The following is an 18263-nucleotide window of genomic DNA, read 5'->3' on the forward strand; positions in this document are numbered from 1 at the left end:
AACGTGAGGGAAAGGTGGGTTTAACATTTTTATTGAACATACAGGATTAAATTTCCAACGAGTGGCATGATTTCGACGTGTACCACAGATTGTTAGCCAAGGCCACATTTTCCCAAACTTCGAGCGTCCAACCACACACATACTGTGCCCAATCTATTTTCTGTAGCCTTTGAAATACGATAAAAAAGGCTGCTAGTGCAATGTGGAGGCTTTTGTACACCTTGTAACCTCCCCACAAAAAATAATAAAATAAATATTATTTGGTTAATGATTCTAATTTTAGTGTAACCTGAGAACATATTTGGTTCCCATTTATAACCTCCCTACAGAAATTCATTCACATTTAACCTCCACACAAAATTTGTTTCCCATTTAATGTACCCACAAAATTCTTTTCTCATTTAATGTAAGCTCGAAACAGAAAAATTCCTAAACCTCGTAATAAAAAAATAAATTCAGTAACCTGGTAAATTTTGGACGACAGCAGTGCTGCGTCATGGCCCTGTAAGATCATTCTGAATAAAAAGCAAAAATTCTTACCTCAATAATGTCGACAACTATCTGCTCTTACAATAACCTTTTCCGGCACAACTCTGTGCAATGCTGGCCGGTAGATTTGTCATTTATGAAAGGAAGCAACTGATTTTTCTTTTGCAACAATCGAAATGATCATGGATTGGAGAAATTAGTAAATTCTTTAAATTGAAATGAATGCTTGTTAGAAATTACTTTATATGACAAAGATTATTATTAGGACATTTTTAAAACATTTACATGGGAGTTCAGATACATTACTACATATGCGCGAGGCTGCTTTTTACCTTATACAATAATACTCAGGCTCCGGGATCGCTGCACCGCGACCGGCCCAGCCAACATGATACACTATACCAGACCAGAGCAGATTCCAAACCAGACACAGACTAGAGCAGACTAGAGCAGACCAGCGCAGACTAGCAACAACTTACTGCTACAGCTACACAGTTCGTACTGAGTCAACACTGCTCTCTGGTCAGCGAATCTCTTATACCTTGCATATCGCAGGCAGCACATGAGCAATACATCGAAATTACATCTGCTCGGACCTCTTACATAACCCTCCACTGGGGAGGGGGGGGGGCAAAAATTTGGCAGCGATGGTGAGTCAATTGGACTTGCCATGAGCAACAAATTTTTCTTAATTGACTAAGTTTACACTCACAGAGTACATATATATAAGTGCAGAACATGAAATGAAATAGAGTGCACATGCACTGAGTATAGAACATATCAAGAAATGACAAAATGTATGTGCAATGAGTACAAAACATATTAACAAATGACATAAAGTGCACACGCACTGTATATATTTTTTACCATTTTACAAGAACTAGGATAGGAAAGGGAAGGATTGCATCATGGTTATAGCACAGTAGGTTGCACGTAGTTGCACTGAAAGTCCATATCTTTCTACAGCACAACCCCAAGTGAGACAATCTGAAGTCCTCTTCCCTGAAGTATTAATCAGTGTAGCCAAGACACTGAAATGTCGTATTAATATTCAGTGTTATCATTTTGGTAGTACATTAGGTACACCAAACAGTGGGACCGTAATAACATCTCCATTGTTTAAGGTGGTGGACAGCATGATGTGTTGCCGGCCGGGTGGCCAAGCGGTTAAAGGCGCTACAGTCTGGAACCGCGTGACCGCTACGGTCGCAGGTTCGAATCCTGCCTTGGGCATGGATGTGTGTGATGTCCTTAGGTTAGTTAGGTTTAAGTAGTTCTAAGTTCTAGGGGACTGATTACCTTAGAAGTTAAGTCCCATAGTGCTCAGAGCCATTTGAACCATTTGAAGCATGATGTGTCAACACCACACTCTTTCACCAACGTAGAATTAGCGCAAAAACCAAATATGGTGCTCCATGATCATAAGGATGGACAGGACAAACGGATATTGCAGTAATTTCTGGTAATTAGGTCAGAAGGTGAAGGACATTAAGTCTTATGCTAGTCATCATTGAGAATTACACTAGTCTATCAACCGATTTGAGTAATTGGTGGCACTCATTGCCTAGTTATTAATATTTTTGTACTATGTATGAAGTATGACCGAATATCATTGAGACGTCATCTGATTACAGTGAACATTGGCACCCATTGGCCAGTTACAAACCATTTTTATGCATTATTCAAAAGTGATCATTCAAAACAAGAGATAATTAATGGCATACCATTTACATAATTCATCTAGTTATAGTAATCATTGGCACTCATTGGCCAGTTACAAACCATCAGAAGTCATCATTCAAAACAGGAGCTAATGAATGAAGCATCAAGCTACTGGTATTTATATATAATAGCATGTAAGTGACATAATACAAATTTAAAATATAGTAAACAGTGGCATTCATTGGCCAGTTACTAAACATATAGCAAGTATTGAATATCACAAAACATTTTCCATCATTCAAGTGACATATGACATATTTAAAATAATTATTGGCACTCATTGACCAGTTACAAACCATCAGACGTCATCATTCACAACAGGAGCTAATGAGTGTAGCATCAAGCTACTGGTATTCATATATAATAGCATGTAAGTGATATAATACAAATTTAAAATATAAGAAACAGTGGCATTCATTGGCCAGTTACTAGGCATATAGCAAGTATTGATTATTACAAAACATTTTTCATCTTTCAAGTGACATACGACATATTTAAAATACTTATTGGCATATCATTTATACATTGTTACAAAACATCATTCAGTATTACTCAGAACTCATCATTCAAGTGACATAGGACATATTTAAAATGTAACACACTGTAACTATTACTCAAGGTTTGTGGTTAGAAAACATCATTCAGTATTTCTCAGAACTCTCTTAAACTGGTAGCACTATTTGGGACTGGTAATACATTTTTTTTCTTTTTTGTGCTAGCAATGCATTGCGTTGGGATCGATAATTAATTACTGGGGCATGAAAATATTTACTTTTGAATTATTGCTGCAAATAAGCATTAGTAACGTCATGAGTCAGCTGTAGCAAGGTTATGAAACAAGTAGAGTATATGTGATCACATTCATGAATGACACACACAAATGGGTAAAAAAAATGCAAGTACTAGAACAGGTTTAACGACTAACTGCTTATAGCACATTAATTTCATGAATAGCTTCTCCTAGAAAAAATACAAAATGGATTATTAAGCTGAAAGAAGAAACACATATTATGCTGAAAAGTAGTGATCTTCGAATTAACAGGTAATGAAACGTGTACTCAGTATGTATGTACTCTAGCTGTCCTTTCCAAAACATTCAGTCAATATACCATGTGACATAAGACATACTGTGAAAACGAACTGCAACAAATACTTAAATAACTACATAGCATTTCTTAACTAACAGTAAATATATAAACTTCATCATTATTCTCAGCTGCAAAGAAAAACTTCATTATTCATATTACCATTACTTCATTACTATCATCACCTGCAAAGAAAAACTTTATTATTCATATTAGCATATTCTTCATATAACTATTCATCATCATTCATTATCATCTGCAAAAAAGACACATCATTATTCATTATTCATATTACCATTTACTTCATACTACTATTCATAGTATAGAGTTTCTTATTCCTAGCATATTTCATCACTAAGACTAAGATGTGTAGTTCTGTCTGACAGCCTGCATCAATCGCCTCGTATTCTGAAAGAAAAATAATTAGTTAAGACTGCTATCATACGATGTGTATAGTATATTCTTGTTAACGCTTGTTAATTCAGATCCGTTTACTCTTCATGACGAGGTATTGCATCTTCTTTCGTTCATTCCGAAGGTGAAATTCCCATTTCCTAGTAATCCACTGTGGTTTGTTTAATTTATTTCTTTTACACGTTATTGCTTTCAGAAAATGATGAATAAGGATTAATATCTTGCATTTAAATCATATACCCATTAAATAAAAACTGGTTTCTAGTGATATAATTAAGCATACAGAATAGCATGACAGAAAACGTATTATGTCAAAAACATAGACAGTGTTCAGGTGCAAAAATGTACACAGAGTATCATAATGTAGTAGCAAAAAATGTAAAATAGTCACGATGTTGAGATATCATAAGACAAAATGTCAAAGTCAACTGGTGTTTGTTATATCTTAAAGATTTCGTAGTGCATACAAACAAAACAGGAAAACAATCATACATACATGAAAAATGGAAAATGTGCACGGTCTGATGTGTAACGACAAGAAAAGCGACCTGCTAACCTTACCTTGCCGGGCACTTGCCAAGAAAAAATATGATAATCATCAGTAAGTAGTCACATAAATATAATTGCATCATTGGTCATATAAAAATCAGAAAATGGCATTACAGTGTGATATATCATAAAGTATGTTCATTCAATAAAGGGTTTAATACTGGACACATGGTGATTGCCTTTACTTTTTCTGGTTCTCAGAGTTTCGACGTGTACTACATTGGGGTGAGGAATGCTGCGAATTCGATATGGACCTGCGTATAGAAGCTCAAATTTACTGCACCTACTTTTTCCTCTGTTGGATAAATAATGTGTGCGTACTAATATCTTCTGTCCAATGTGAAAGTCACGGCGTGTACAAACCTGTTTTTGCTGTCTTCTCCGGCGCTCTGCGGCACGTTTGATGTTGTTGAGTGCAATGCCAATTATTTCATGGTGTCGTAGTCGACGAGATGTAGGAAAGGATACTAATTCTTTAATTTTCTTAGGTGGTTCAACATTTTTCAGTATAACAGTCGGAAATAGCATAGTAGATTCATTTGGTATGGAATTAATTACATCCTGGAATGAGACTATGTGTGTGTCCCAATCAATATGTTTTTTATGGCAGTATATTCTACATAGTTTACCAATTTCTTTCATTAGTCGTTCACAAGGGTTCGAAGAAGCATGGTGCCTGGATACATAGATCGGAGAAATGCTTCTAGCTCGTAACATACGTGTCCATATAGCAGATCGAAACTGTGATCCATTGTCGGAAATTACTTTCAATACATGCCCTACATGGAATAAGAAATGTTTTACAAATGCATTCGAAACAGATTTAGCAGTAGCTTTGCGTAACGGAGTGAAGGTAACAAATTTCGAAGTGAGTTCAACAGCGACAAAGATGTAGCAAAAACCTCTATTAGTTCTGGGAATCGGACCAAAAATGTCTACAGCGGCCATGTGTCTCAATTTAACAGGTACAATGGGATGTAATGGAGGCATATGTGAAGTCGTGTCTAACTTAGCTTTCTGGCAGATTTTACATGACGCTTAAACTCGTCGAATACGTTTCTCCATGTTGGCAAAATAACAGTTCTGTCTCAGTATAAGAAAACATTTTCTGGCTCCGTAATGTGCGTAACTTAAATGAGTATACCAAATTAATTTGTTAACAAGCTCGTCAGGAATACATAATAACCAGTTGTTGCTGTCAGGGTGAGAGCGGCGAAACAGAATATTATTGCGTACAGTGTAATGGTTTCTAATGGTAACATTATTCCTATCTTGCCAAAGGTGTTTAATTTCTTTCCATACGTTGTATTTACTCTGCTCTTGTGCTATGTCTCGTAATGACGACGAAGGGATATTTTCAAATGCAACTTTTGAATATACATGACGCTGAAATTTGCTTTGCAGAAGTTTGTTACGATGTCTTGCTGATTGTTGCTGAGAGAACGGGATAGTGCGTCAGCTACAATATTTTGTGTACCGGGAATGTGAACAATTGTAAAATCAAATTCCTGTAAATAAAGTTTCCATCTCCTTAATCTGTCGTGTGTAAATTTAGCGGAAAGTAAAAACTGGATAGCTCTGTGATCTGTGTAAACGGTCGTATGTCTTCCATAAAGAAAATGCCGAAATCTAGTAAATGCCCATACAACACATAATGTTTCAAGTTCTGTGACAGAATAATTGCGTGCAGCAGGTGACAGAATGCGACTCGCAAAGGCGATGTTTTTAATTACTGTAGAACCATCTTCTTCAATTTCCTGAAAAATGTGTACGCCTAAAGCGGTGTTAGAACTGTCAGTGGCAATGGAAAAATTTCTAGTAAGATCTGGATGTGTTAAAAGTGGTGCATTCAACAAAGCTTGTTTCAGATTGACAAATTCAGAATGTGCTTCGCTATCCCAGGACCAAATAGTGTTTTTACCCGTCAATTGACATAATCTAGGGGTGTCTAAAGCAGAGTAATGAATAAATTTACGAAAAAAATTAATTAAACCCAAAAATCTGCGTAGTTGTTTCTTCGTCGTAGGAACAGTAATGTCACGTAAAGCTTGAAGTTTATCCGGGTCAGGCGCAATGCCTTCTGCTGAAATTACATGTCCAAGAAATTTTATAGAAGTTTTGCCAAAGTGCGATTTACTGAGATTAACTGTGACTCCTTGTGCATGAAAAGTTTGCAACAGTTGTTCAAGAATCAGATTGTGTTCAGACCAGTTAGCTTCTGCAATAAGAATGTCGTCTACGTACGTTGTGATTCTGTCTTTTAATTCTGTCGGAAGTATAGTATTCAAACCGCGAATAAATGCTGCTGAAGAAATTGTTAAACCGAACGGTAATTTACAAAATTGATAACAGTCACCAAAACAGAGAAAAGCCGTGTACTTTCTGCAGTTCGGTTGGAGCTGAATTTGCCAAAATCCCGATTTCAAATATAGTGTAGAATAAATAGCAGTACCATGAAATTTCTGTAGAAGTTCTTCTAGTGTTTGTGGGCGATCTGTTTCATTAATAATAATGTCATTAATGCGACGCGAATCAAGTACGAGGCGAAGTGAACCATCCTTTTTCTCAACAATATGGAGCGGGTTTATGTACGGACTAACTGCCGGTTCAATAATTCCTTGGTCAAGCATAGCTTGCAATTCTTTCTTAACTTGTTCTCTGTGAATATACGGAATGGGATAATGTTTGGCTTTAAATGTGCCGTGCTGTTTAACTTGAAATTCATACGTAAAACCGGACATAGTACCAGGGACGTTGTCAAAAACTGGAGCTTGCTGTAAAAGAATTTTGCGTAGTTGCGTGCGTCCGTCGTCTGTACTTGCATTGCTCTGTTTAACTTTATCAGAAATCATCTGTATAACGTCATAGTCGGCTTCGTCTGGAGTATTATAGTTGTGTACGTACGTATCTGTGAACAATGTGGAATGACAGTCTATGTTACGTGATGCAGAAATGACCTCTGTACGATTAATTGTTTGTTCTTCTGCAGATAAAGAGTGCTGAAATTCTAAAGCCAGTTGTACATTTTCATCCTTTAACATTAAATAGGAATTTTGAAAGTCAATAATTGCATCGTGTTGTACCAGAAAATTCGTACCTAAAATAACGTCTGTTGTCAATAAGGGAACAATCCAAAAATTTGAGTGAAATGTATGACCTGCAATACAAAATGATAAATGTGTCTCTAATTTTACATCCACTCCTTTACCAGATACTGCTCCTTTTACTTTAATTTTGCCTAATGGTAGCGTAGGATAGGTATTCTCTTTGTTACACTCGTTGAAAGTATTCTCATTTATAACTGACATAGGTAATCCAGAATCGATTACTGCTGAAAATTTGGATGATCCAATCTTTACTTCAGTGACAGGGTGTGAAATGGTTTTTTGAATAACTGGTCTTTCCTGCAAAAGAGTGTCTCGGATGTCGTCAAAAGTAATAACATTTTCGTGAACAAAATTCTCTGTGTCAAAAGTATTGCTTGCGCTGCTGGAAGATCCAACCTATACTGTATCTAGTCAAATTCTATCCGACGTGCTATTATTTGCGGGAGGATGCTGTGGTATTTCAACTATTCGTACTGTTCTGTTATTTCGTCCTGACGCATTAGGTTCGGGATGATACCGACTGTGTGGTTCATTCATGATTATCTGTCGTTGCGGATGATTTTGCTGCTGGTAAGACCGACTGTTATTAAACGTACTCTGAATACTGTGCTCATTACGTTTACGTCTGTCATGATAGTCATTTCTATACGGTGCATTACGATATGAGTTGAAATGGTGTGTTTTCTGTACATAGTTATTGTTTTGTTGCTGTGCGTTACTATTAGGCGGAGCCGGTGCTATACGTGCAGGCGGCGAAACATTAAAGCCTCCATTGTTACCAAAATGTGTTTCCGACTGCTGAAAATTTTGTTCATACTCATGATTAAAATTGTATCTGTTATTAAAATTACGCTTATAGTTCTTGTCATTTCTGGAGTGTCTAATGAAAATTGTCACTTTCGGTAAAATTTGTCTTATTAGGTTTTCTTTACTTATCCTTACACCTAGATAGATCGATAGTTGAAGAGCTGTTTTGATAGATATAAAGGATAGTAAAAGAGAAGGCAGCAGTGCAGAAAACTAAAGATGAAATAGCACTACTATGGCTCGGGGCCCTGTGCACGCTACGGCACATATTCATCGAGGTGTAATGAATCCCCTGAGGTCTATTACACGCTACAAATAAATTCTAGTTTCTGCATTACAGGCAATGCTGATGAAAATACAAAAGCAAATTGTCGTATCCAGTCCAAAGCGTGAATCTGTCTTCTGTCATTATTAAATGCCTTAAATTTTCTCACGGATAGAAAGTGCTTGTAATCAAAATTACCGTCTCTGTATGTCTGAACATGTTCAGGATTGTATGAGAATCTATTTGTCTGTGAGTGTCTGGAATCTAACTCATGTATTCTCTGTAAAGTACCTAAATTATACTGGCTGTGTGAATCTGACAAATGTTCGGAGAGTGGCGTATACTGTGATGAATTAAAGGCTGAAACATTTTTCATCTCTGTCACTTCTTGCTGTTAAGTTGACAATTTTCTACGTAATGTATTATTGGACGAACCTATCTCACTGATCGTCTGCTGTAAATTTTGGAATTCGGGTGTTTGATTAAACGAAACTGGTGACCTATCGTCTGATTTGGTATCATTATTACTTTCGATAACGTCAATACGACTGGCCAATTCATCATATTTTTCAGTTAGTACTTTTACCTGATCACAAGCATTAATTTGTTTTTGTATTTCACGTGTGGTTTTGTTCAATTTATAAATGTCTGCTTTGATGGCATCTGGATCCTGTAATAGTTCCAACTTTTCAAGTCTGTTGGTCATTGTCTGAAAGACTAATGTGTGTGTGCGTCTGTTTTTGTTTTAAGATCGGAGATTTCATCATACAATTCGGTGTTCAACTGTTTGATAGTATTAATTTCGTCTGATACTGTAGCAATATTGTTGTCTACGTATGTTTTTGCTTTCGTAAACAATTTACGCTGATCTTCCTGTCTCTGTGCAGTAATTGTTTTCATGACTTGTTGCTTTACATTATTCTGTTCCTGTATAAATTTACGGTAACGCGTTACACTGTTTTGTAGGTGGTGTTTAAAACGTTCGTCAATTTGGCTGTTCTGTTGGTCAAATTTCGCGTCTACTTTCGCATCCAGTGTGCGTGAAAGTTCTGCTGACATTAATTTAAACTCGTCGCGTAACTGCGTTGCGTTTTCAGAGCATTGTTTAGCGACTGCACTAATTTCCTCTCTAAGTAATTTAGTTGTGGCTGCATGTGTATTACTTAATTCTTGTGCCACAGATCTAATTTCTTCACTACTGTTCCTAGCACAAGCCTTAATTTCCTCACGTAATTGTTCTTTAGTATCATGACATTGCACGGCAACGGCTGTAATCTGTTCACTAAGCTGTTTGAAATTGTTGTCTTGTTTTTCATTCGACTGTTTGGAATTATTGTCTAGTTTTTCATTAAGTTGTTTGAGATTTTCATTATTTTCATTAATTTGTTGTTTGAGATGTTTATTATTTTCATTAATTTGTAGCAATAATGCCATAACTTGATCCATGCCAATATTACCTACTCTATTCTCTGTGCTGTTTAATGGCGTACCTGCAATTGTCACGTTTTGTGTAACCATTTGGTCATTCTGTGATTCTCGAAAAGGTTTGCCAGTCGGGTGTGCACTGTGGGTCACCACCTCGGAATCAAATAAATCTGACGTATTTTGACTACATTGTTCATCTTCGCGAGAAAAATTTATCTGTCACAATTCAAATTTTGCAAACCGGGTGAGTCAAACTGGGCAGCGTCCATTGTATCGGAACGTGCCGCGTCATCAATTGTTAAATTTGCTGTGGACATAATTGAATTTGTTTGCCCATCATTAGGATTTAACTCAATACTAGTGATCGGCAGGCACTGATTATCTGTAACTAGACGATTATCAATATTACACTGTGTGTCGCAATTATTATCGATCAAATTATTTGAGTCGGCTATTTCACTCATTGCACATCGCGATGTACTGTTAAGAGTTTTTCGCGGCATTTTTCACAAATCAAAAATAACCACAAAATGAAACAAAGGCAAAGCGAAATGGAACAAACACAATTACAACAAAGAGCAATAAATTGCCGATGATCTGTGAAAGAAAAAGTGACAAATTAGTAAATGCGTTGCGCCAGATGCAAACTACATTTAAGTAAATAAGCGCGGATATATGACTACTTCTCAGAGATTCACAAAGAAATACGATCTTGACCGGTTGTCGCCAAGTTTAACCTCCCCACAAAAAATAATATAAATAATAATTTGAATAAGAATATGATTCTAATTTTTGTGTAACCTCAGAACAAAATTGGTTCCCATTTATAACCTCCCTACAGAAATTCATTCACATTTAACCTCCACACAAAATTTGTTTCCCATTTAATGTACCCACAAAATTCTTTTCTCATTTAATGTAAGCTCGAAACAGGAAAATTCCTAAACCTCGTAATAAAAAAATAAATTCAGTAACCTGGTAAATTTTGGACGACAGCAGTGCTGCGTCATGGCCCTGTAAGATCATTCTGAATAAAAAGCAAAAATTCTTACCTCAATAAAGTCGACAACTATCTGCTCTTACAATAACCTTTTCCGGCACAACTCTGTGCAATGCTGGCTGATAGATTTGTCATTTATGAAAGGAAGCAACTGATTTTTCTTTTGCAACAATCGAAATGATCATGGATTGGAGAAATTAGTAAATTCTTTAAATTGAAATGAATGCTTGTTAGAAATTACTTTATATGACAAAGATTATTGTTAGGACATTTTTAAAACATTTACATGGGAGTTCAGATACATTACTACATATGCGCGAGGCTGCTTTTTACCTTATACAATAATACTCAGGCTCCGGGATCGCTGCACCGCGACCGGCCCAGCCAACATGATACACTATGCCAGACCAGAGCAGACTCCAAACCAGACACAGACTAGAGCAGACTAGCGCAGACTAGCAACAACTTACTGCTACAGCTACACAATTCGTACTGAGTCAACACTGCTCTCTGGTCTGCGATTCTCTTATACCTTGCATATCACAGGCAGCGCATGAGCAATACATCGAAATTACATCTGCTCGGACCTCTTGCATAAAATTACATCTGCTCGGACCTCTTACAACCTTATCAATTAGATGATTGTCGAGGATTAAGTCACTGATGATATATTGTTGTACAGCATTTGGCTGATAAGTAGCCTGTTGAATTGTGGCCCATCTGAACGCTGTTACAGCCCTGATACTCGTCGGCAGCTAGTGTAGTCAGCACGTAGCTGTTCACACCAGTTGAATTCTGCGGTGTCTGCCTCTACCGATTGAACTCATACCAAGTTCACGACCACTGCAAGGTCTGACGACATTTGAGGGCAAACTAGTGTCCTCTACGAGGTAGTAGTTGCAGTCTTCAAGGCCACTAGTTCCTGTGGTTCATTTCATTCCGGATGTAAATGGATAAGACAGGTGTAGATGCAGTGATCAGTTGCAGACGCACTCTGCCTTATAATAGAGGAAAGAGAAAAGCCCACATTTTTCTGTCATCACGTCCATTACATTGTCCTCAGTCGCCTGTAACATTAACGTTGACGTACAGGGTGTTGCAGGCAGATTTGCTGATTTCGCAAGACTATGTACTATCTGATCAAATGGCTCTGAGCACTATAGGACTTAACTTCTGAGGTCATCAGTCCCTAGAACTTACAACTACTTAAACCTAACTAATCTAAGGACATCACACACATCCATGCCCGAGGCAGGATTCGAACTTGCGACCGAAACGGTTGTGCGGAACCAGACTGTAGCGCCTAGAACCGCTCGGCCACCCCGGCCGGCACTATCTGATCAAAAGTATCCGGACACCTATTAGTGGAGATGTGTGTTCACCCTCGACATTTATCATAGTTTTTATTCTGTTGGGACCAATTTCAAAAGTGAATATCTGTGGAGGACTGGCGGCCTAGTGTACCTCAAGAGCCGAAACCTGAGGAGGTAACGATTACAGACGGTGAGGCGTGGAGCGGAGTCGACGTTCTTACTCACCTCAGAGATGTTCCATTGGGCGCAGGTCGAGATTTTGCACGGGCGAGTCTATTACAGGAATGTTATTGTCTACAAACCATGTCCTTAGAGCTGATGCCTAGGACAGAGTGAATTGTCATGCTGACAGACTAATCAGTAACTGTCCCTTTACTGTACACTGTACTCAATGGCGTAAAATGTGTTCATGTTGTTCCGTATTTATCGCATTCTTAAGCGTAATATGTGGGAAACATATCCACAATCCAGACAATGGAAGCGTCCCCATACCGTAACACTACCTCCTCCGTACTTAACTGTTGGAACTACACACGACGCCACGTAACGTTACCAAGCATTTGCCAAAACCGAACGCTTCCATCGGATTGCCACAGTGTATAACGTCATTCATCTTTCCATATCACTCGTTTTCAGCCATACAATGACCCTTCGTGTCGCTCTTTACACCACCTCAAACGTCTCTAAGAAGTGAGCGTAGGAATGTATGGATTATGATCACCTCCTCGACAGTTGTAGTCCATTCTTTTTAACTCTCTACGCTAATTCATTGTGCTATATCGGCCGCTAGTAGCAATTTAGATCTCTGGAGTGATTCTTTCCGCTGATTTCAGGTGATTTTTTAAAGTCACCCTCCGCATTCCTCGACGGTCGCTGCCAGTACAATATATCTGCGTGGTTTTAGTTCAACTGTATTTGTTACTTCACGTTTCCTCATCATAGTGACTTCACTAACATTCGAACTGCGCGGCTTTAGAAGCCTTGAAATGTCCATGTTACTCAGGTGACATCCAATGACCAAACCGCGTTCGAAATCGCTCAGCCCTCCTGACCTACCAATTATGCTGTTAATGTTTATCTATCGACAACACACTGCTGCCCGCCTCCTTTTAAACTGCCGTGACATTTGATGATAAATTCCGCATTGCATATGATGTTCGGAGAGTTTTAATAAGATGGTGTATATTCTACATAAATTTATGTCTCCACTACGTGATCAAAAGTATCCGGACACCAAGCTGAAAATAGCTTAAAAGTTCGCAGTGGCCTCCATCGGTAATTCGCAGGCATACGTTCAATCAGATGCTGGAAGGTTTCTTGGGGAATTGCAGCCCATTCTTCAAGGAGTGCTGCACCAAGGAGAGGTATCGATGTCGGTCGGTGAAGGCTGGCATGAATTCGGCGTTCCAAAACATGCCAAAGGTGTTCTATAAGATTTAGGTCAGGACTCTATGCGGGCCAGTCAATTACAGGGATGCTATTGTCGTGTATCCACTCCGGCACAGGCCGTGCATTATGAACAGGCGCTCGATCGTCTTGAAAGACACAGTCGCCATCCTCTAATTGCTCTTCAACCGAAAGAAGCCAGAAGGGTGCACAAAACATCAATGTAGGCCTGTGCTGTGATAGTGCCACGCAAAAAACGAGGGTGCAAGCCCCTCCATAAAAAACACGACCGCATCATAACACCACTGCCTCCGAATTCTGCTGTTGGCACTACACATGCTAGCAGATGACGTTCACCGGGCATTCGCCACACCCACACACTGCCATCGGATTGCCACATTGTGTACCGTTATTCATCACTCCTCACAACGTTATTGCACCGTTTTGTCGTCCAATGTTTATTCTCCTTACACCAAACGAGACGGCGTTTGGCATTTGTCGGCGTGATGTGTGGCTTATGAGCAACCGCTCGACCATGAAATCCAAGTTTTCTCACCTCCCGCCTAACTGTCATTGTCCTTGCAGTCGATCCTGATGCAGTTGGAATTCCTGTGTCATGGTCTGGATAGATGTCTGCCTATTACACATTACGACCCTCTTCAACTGTCGGCGGTCTCTTTCAGTCAACAGACGAGGTCGGCCTGTAACCTTTTGTGTTGTACGTGTCTCTTCACGTTTCCACTTCACTATCCCATCGGAAATTGAGGACCTAGGGATGTTTAGGAGTGTGGAAATCTCGCGTACAGACGTACGACGCAAGTAACACCCCATCACCTGACCATGTTCGAAATCAGTGAGTTCCGCGGAATGCCCCGTTCTGTTCTGTCACGATATCTAATGACTACTGAGGTCGGTGATATGGAGAACGTGACAGAAGGTGGCAGCACAATGCACCTGACATGAAAAACATGTTGTTTTGGGGGTGTCCGGGTACTTTTGATCACATAGTGTACATATAGGAATGAAAAGTTTTTGTGTTCAAAGGAATCATCCAGTATTCTAAGAGAAATATCTTTTAGATGGTTCTTCTACAATAGTGTTTAGGATAAAAGTTTTTATTTACCGTTCACAAATGTTCAGATGTGTGTGAAATCTTATGGGACTTTGCTAAGGTCATCAGTCCCTAAGCTTACACACTAAATTACCCTAAGGACAAACACACACGCACATGCCCGAGGGAGGACTCGAACCTCCGCCGGGACCAGCCGCACAGTCCAAGACTGCAGCGCCTAAGACCCCTCGGCTAATCCCGCGCGGCTTACCGTTCACAAGTATTCATTGTTCCCACCACTGGTCGCACAATAACCAACGAAACGAAAAACTCGTCATATTCTTATGCTAGCATGTTTGAATCTACTTCATTCATTTCTGCAGCTATGCGTCGTTTTGGTGCATTTAAAGTTGGCTGTATGGCAAGGCTCGTAGATATAGTCTTTCACAAACTCTCACCAAGAATTACCGCATGCCGTAAGAATATTGAAAAATGAAAGTTTTCGCCTTTTTGTCGCATACGTGGAAAACGCCAAATGTCCAAAATGTCCAGGGACGCGATTCCTGTAACCGTATTTTCTGTAAAAAAGGTTGAGCTGTAAATCTGTTATCCGGAAACTTTGCTAAAGACGTCAACTTTGGAGGGTTTCTGGCAGGTGTTCAATTATGTTATGTGGTTCCTGAGTACCGCACGTTGTTAAGCTGTGGCAGTTAAGCTTTTCCACTTAAATAGAATGTAGCGTCATCACTGAATATTAGACACAGAACGAAACCGCTATCTTTCATTTCCATGCCAAAATTCACAGGACTATACATCTTCTAAAAATTTATGTATGTATCCCCCTAAACTGTTGGACCGATTTCAGTCAAACTTGGTACACATGTCACTTGGTATTTGAAAAGAAACACTGTGAGGATAAGAAGCACATACATTTCAAAGTAGATGGGATGTCGGTAACAAAGAAGCGCAACACTATGCATAAAAACAAAGTTTATATTCATCCAATATTTGAGAATGAAAGCACGTAGCGACTTGCAAAAGGAAAGGTGAATAAAGCTTTATAAAGAATTTCATATCTTGATGAAACTTCTTTTCTGTGAACTCATCCCCCCCTCCCCACACACACGCACACAAAATTATGAAATCAAAAAATGCGTACTACGTTTTCGCTATTCATGCAGTAAAACATTCAAATGATGCGTAACGTTTTAATTTATTACTTAATTACTATCAGCTCTATTCGTAACAAATTCTGCAGACACTCTATACATATACCACGACATGTAGCTGCGAAATTATGTTACTGTACGACTAATAGTTCAGCAGATATCACGTCACAAACCCTCAATGCGTAAGAAGTAGCTTTTCTTAAGTCGGAGAGCAAATTGCCGAAATTATACACAACTTGTGTTTTGTAATAAATTCAGCTAGCGACTTGAAACAAACTTTAAAAATAAATTGAAACTTTTTCGTAAGCTTTTTCTCTCTTACGTGCCCGAAAACAAACATTACACACAGTAACTGATATATATTGTGATCAGAAGTTTGAAGCTGTTTTATACAATAGAGTTCGATTTCTTAAAGAATTGGGGGTTTACTTGTTACTTGCTGTCTGGAAGGAAGCGCTGTAGGTAAAGAACCAGCACATGCGAGTGAATGGTAGTGGCACTGTAGCATAACTCAGAAACACCTGGAATAATTTCAACCAAATCTGTTAGGTGTATGATTTATTACACAAACCAACAAAAAAGTTTGATGACCTTTTGAATTCAGATAACGTATTTTGTATTTTGAGACTGTGTGATTACCATAACACACTTCCGTTTCAACGTTATTAAAAAGTTACTTACAACAAAATTTCACAACTTTCCTCAGACCAATATAATGCACTTAACATGAATTATATGGAAGAGATACACTACTGCCCATTAAAATTGCTACACCAAGAAGAAATGCAGATAATAAACGGGTATTCATTGGACAAATATATTACACTAGAACTGACATGTGATTACAGTTTCACGCAATTTGGGTGCATAGGTCCTGAGAAATCAGTACGCAGAACAACCACCTCTGGCCGTAATAACGGACTTGATACGCTTGGGCATTGAGTCAAACAGAGCTCGGATGGCGTGTACAGGTAGAGCTGCCCATGCAGCTTCATAACGATACCACAGTTCATCAAGAGTAGTGACTGGCGTATTGTGACGAGCCAGTTGCTGGGCCAGCATTGACCAGATATTTTCAGTTGGTGAGAGATCTGGACAATGTGCTAGCCAGGGCAGCAGTGGAACATTCTCTGTATCCAGAAAGGCCCATGCAGGACCTGCAACATACGGTCGTGCATTATCGTGCTGAAACGTAGGGTTTCGCAGGGATCGAATGAAGGGTAGAGCCACGGGTCGCAACTCATCGGAAATGTAACGTCCACTGTCCAAAGCGCCGTCAATGTGAACAAGAGGTGACCGAGACGTGTAACCAATGGCACCCTATACCATCACGCCTGGTGATATGACAGTATGGCGATGATGAATACACGCTTCCAACGTGCGTTCACTGTGATGTCGCCAAACACGGATACAACCAACGTGATGCTGTGAACAGTACCTGGATTCATCCGAAAAAATGACGTTTTGCCGTTCGTGCACCCAGGTTCGTCGTTGAGTACACTATCGCCGGCGTTCCTGTCTGTGATGCAGCGCCAAGGGTAACCGCAGCCATGGTCTCCGAGCTGATAGTCCATGCTGCTGCAAACGTCGTCGAACTGTTCGTGCAGATGGTTGTTGCCTTGCAAATGTCCCCATCTGCTGACTCAGGAATCGAGACGTGGCTACACTATCTGTTACAGCCATGCGGATAAGATGCCTGTCATCTCGAATGCTAGTGATACGAGACCGTTGGGATCCAGCATGGCGTTCCGTACTACCCTTCTGAACCCACCGATTCCATATTCTGCTAACAGTCATTGGATCTCGACCAGCGCGAGCAGCAGTGCCGCGATGCGATAAACCGCAACAGCGATAGGCTACAATCCGACCCTGATCAAAGTCGGAAACGTGATGGTACGCATTTCTCCTCCTTACACCAGGTATCACAACAACATTTCACCAGGCAACTTTGGCCAACTGCTGTTTGTGTATGTGAAATCGGTTTGAAACTTTCCTAACGTCAGCATGTTGTAGGTGTCGCCACCGGCGCCAACCTTGTGTGAATGCTCTGAAAAGATAATCATTTTCATATCACAGCATCTTCTTCCTGTCGGTTAAATTTCACGTCTGTTGCACGTCATCTTTGAGGTGTGTCAGTTTTAATGGCCAGTAGTGTAGAATGTAGTGCACGTACATAAAGAAACACACTGACTTAAGACTTACTATAACACATAAATTTCAAAGGAAAAAACACCAAATTCAGTCCTGTTCACGCTTGTGATCAAGTTTGGACGTAAGCTTCTTATACCAAATGTGTACTTCTGTTGTACAGAACTATCGTAGTGCAGTAACCATCAACAGTCGGCCATTGTGGATGTGCCCAATCGCCCATATATCTCCTCCCACCATATTCCTTACTCACTTCCCCAAGGTTTCCTGGGAACTTGTCCAAATGTGGTTCAGATGGTTCAAATGGCTCTGAGCACTATGGGACTTAGCATC

The sequence above is a fragment of the Schistocerca serialis genome, chromosome 9 (assembly GCF_023864345.2).
Source record: "Schistocerca serialis cubense isolate TAMUIC-IGC-003099 chromosome 9, iqSchSeri2.2, whole genome shotgun sequence".
Lineage (NCBI taxonomy): Eukaryota > Metazoa > Arthropoda > Insecta > Orthoptera > Acrididae > Schistocerca > Schistocerca serialis.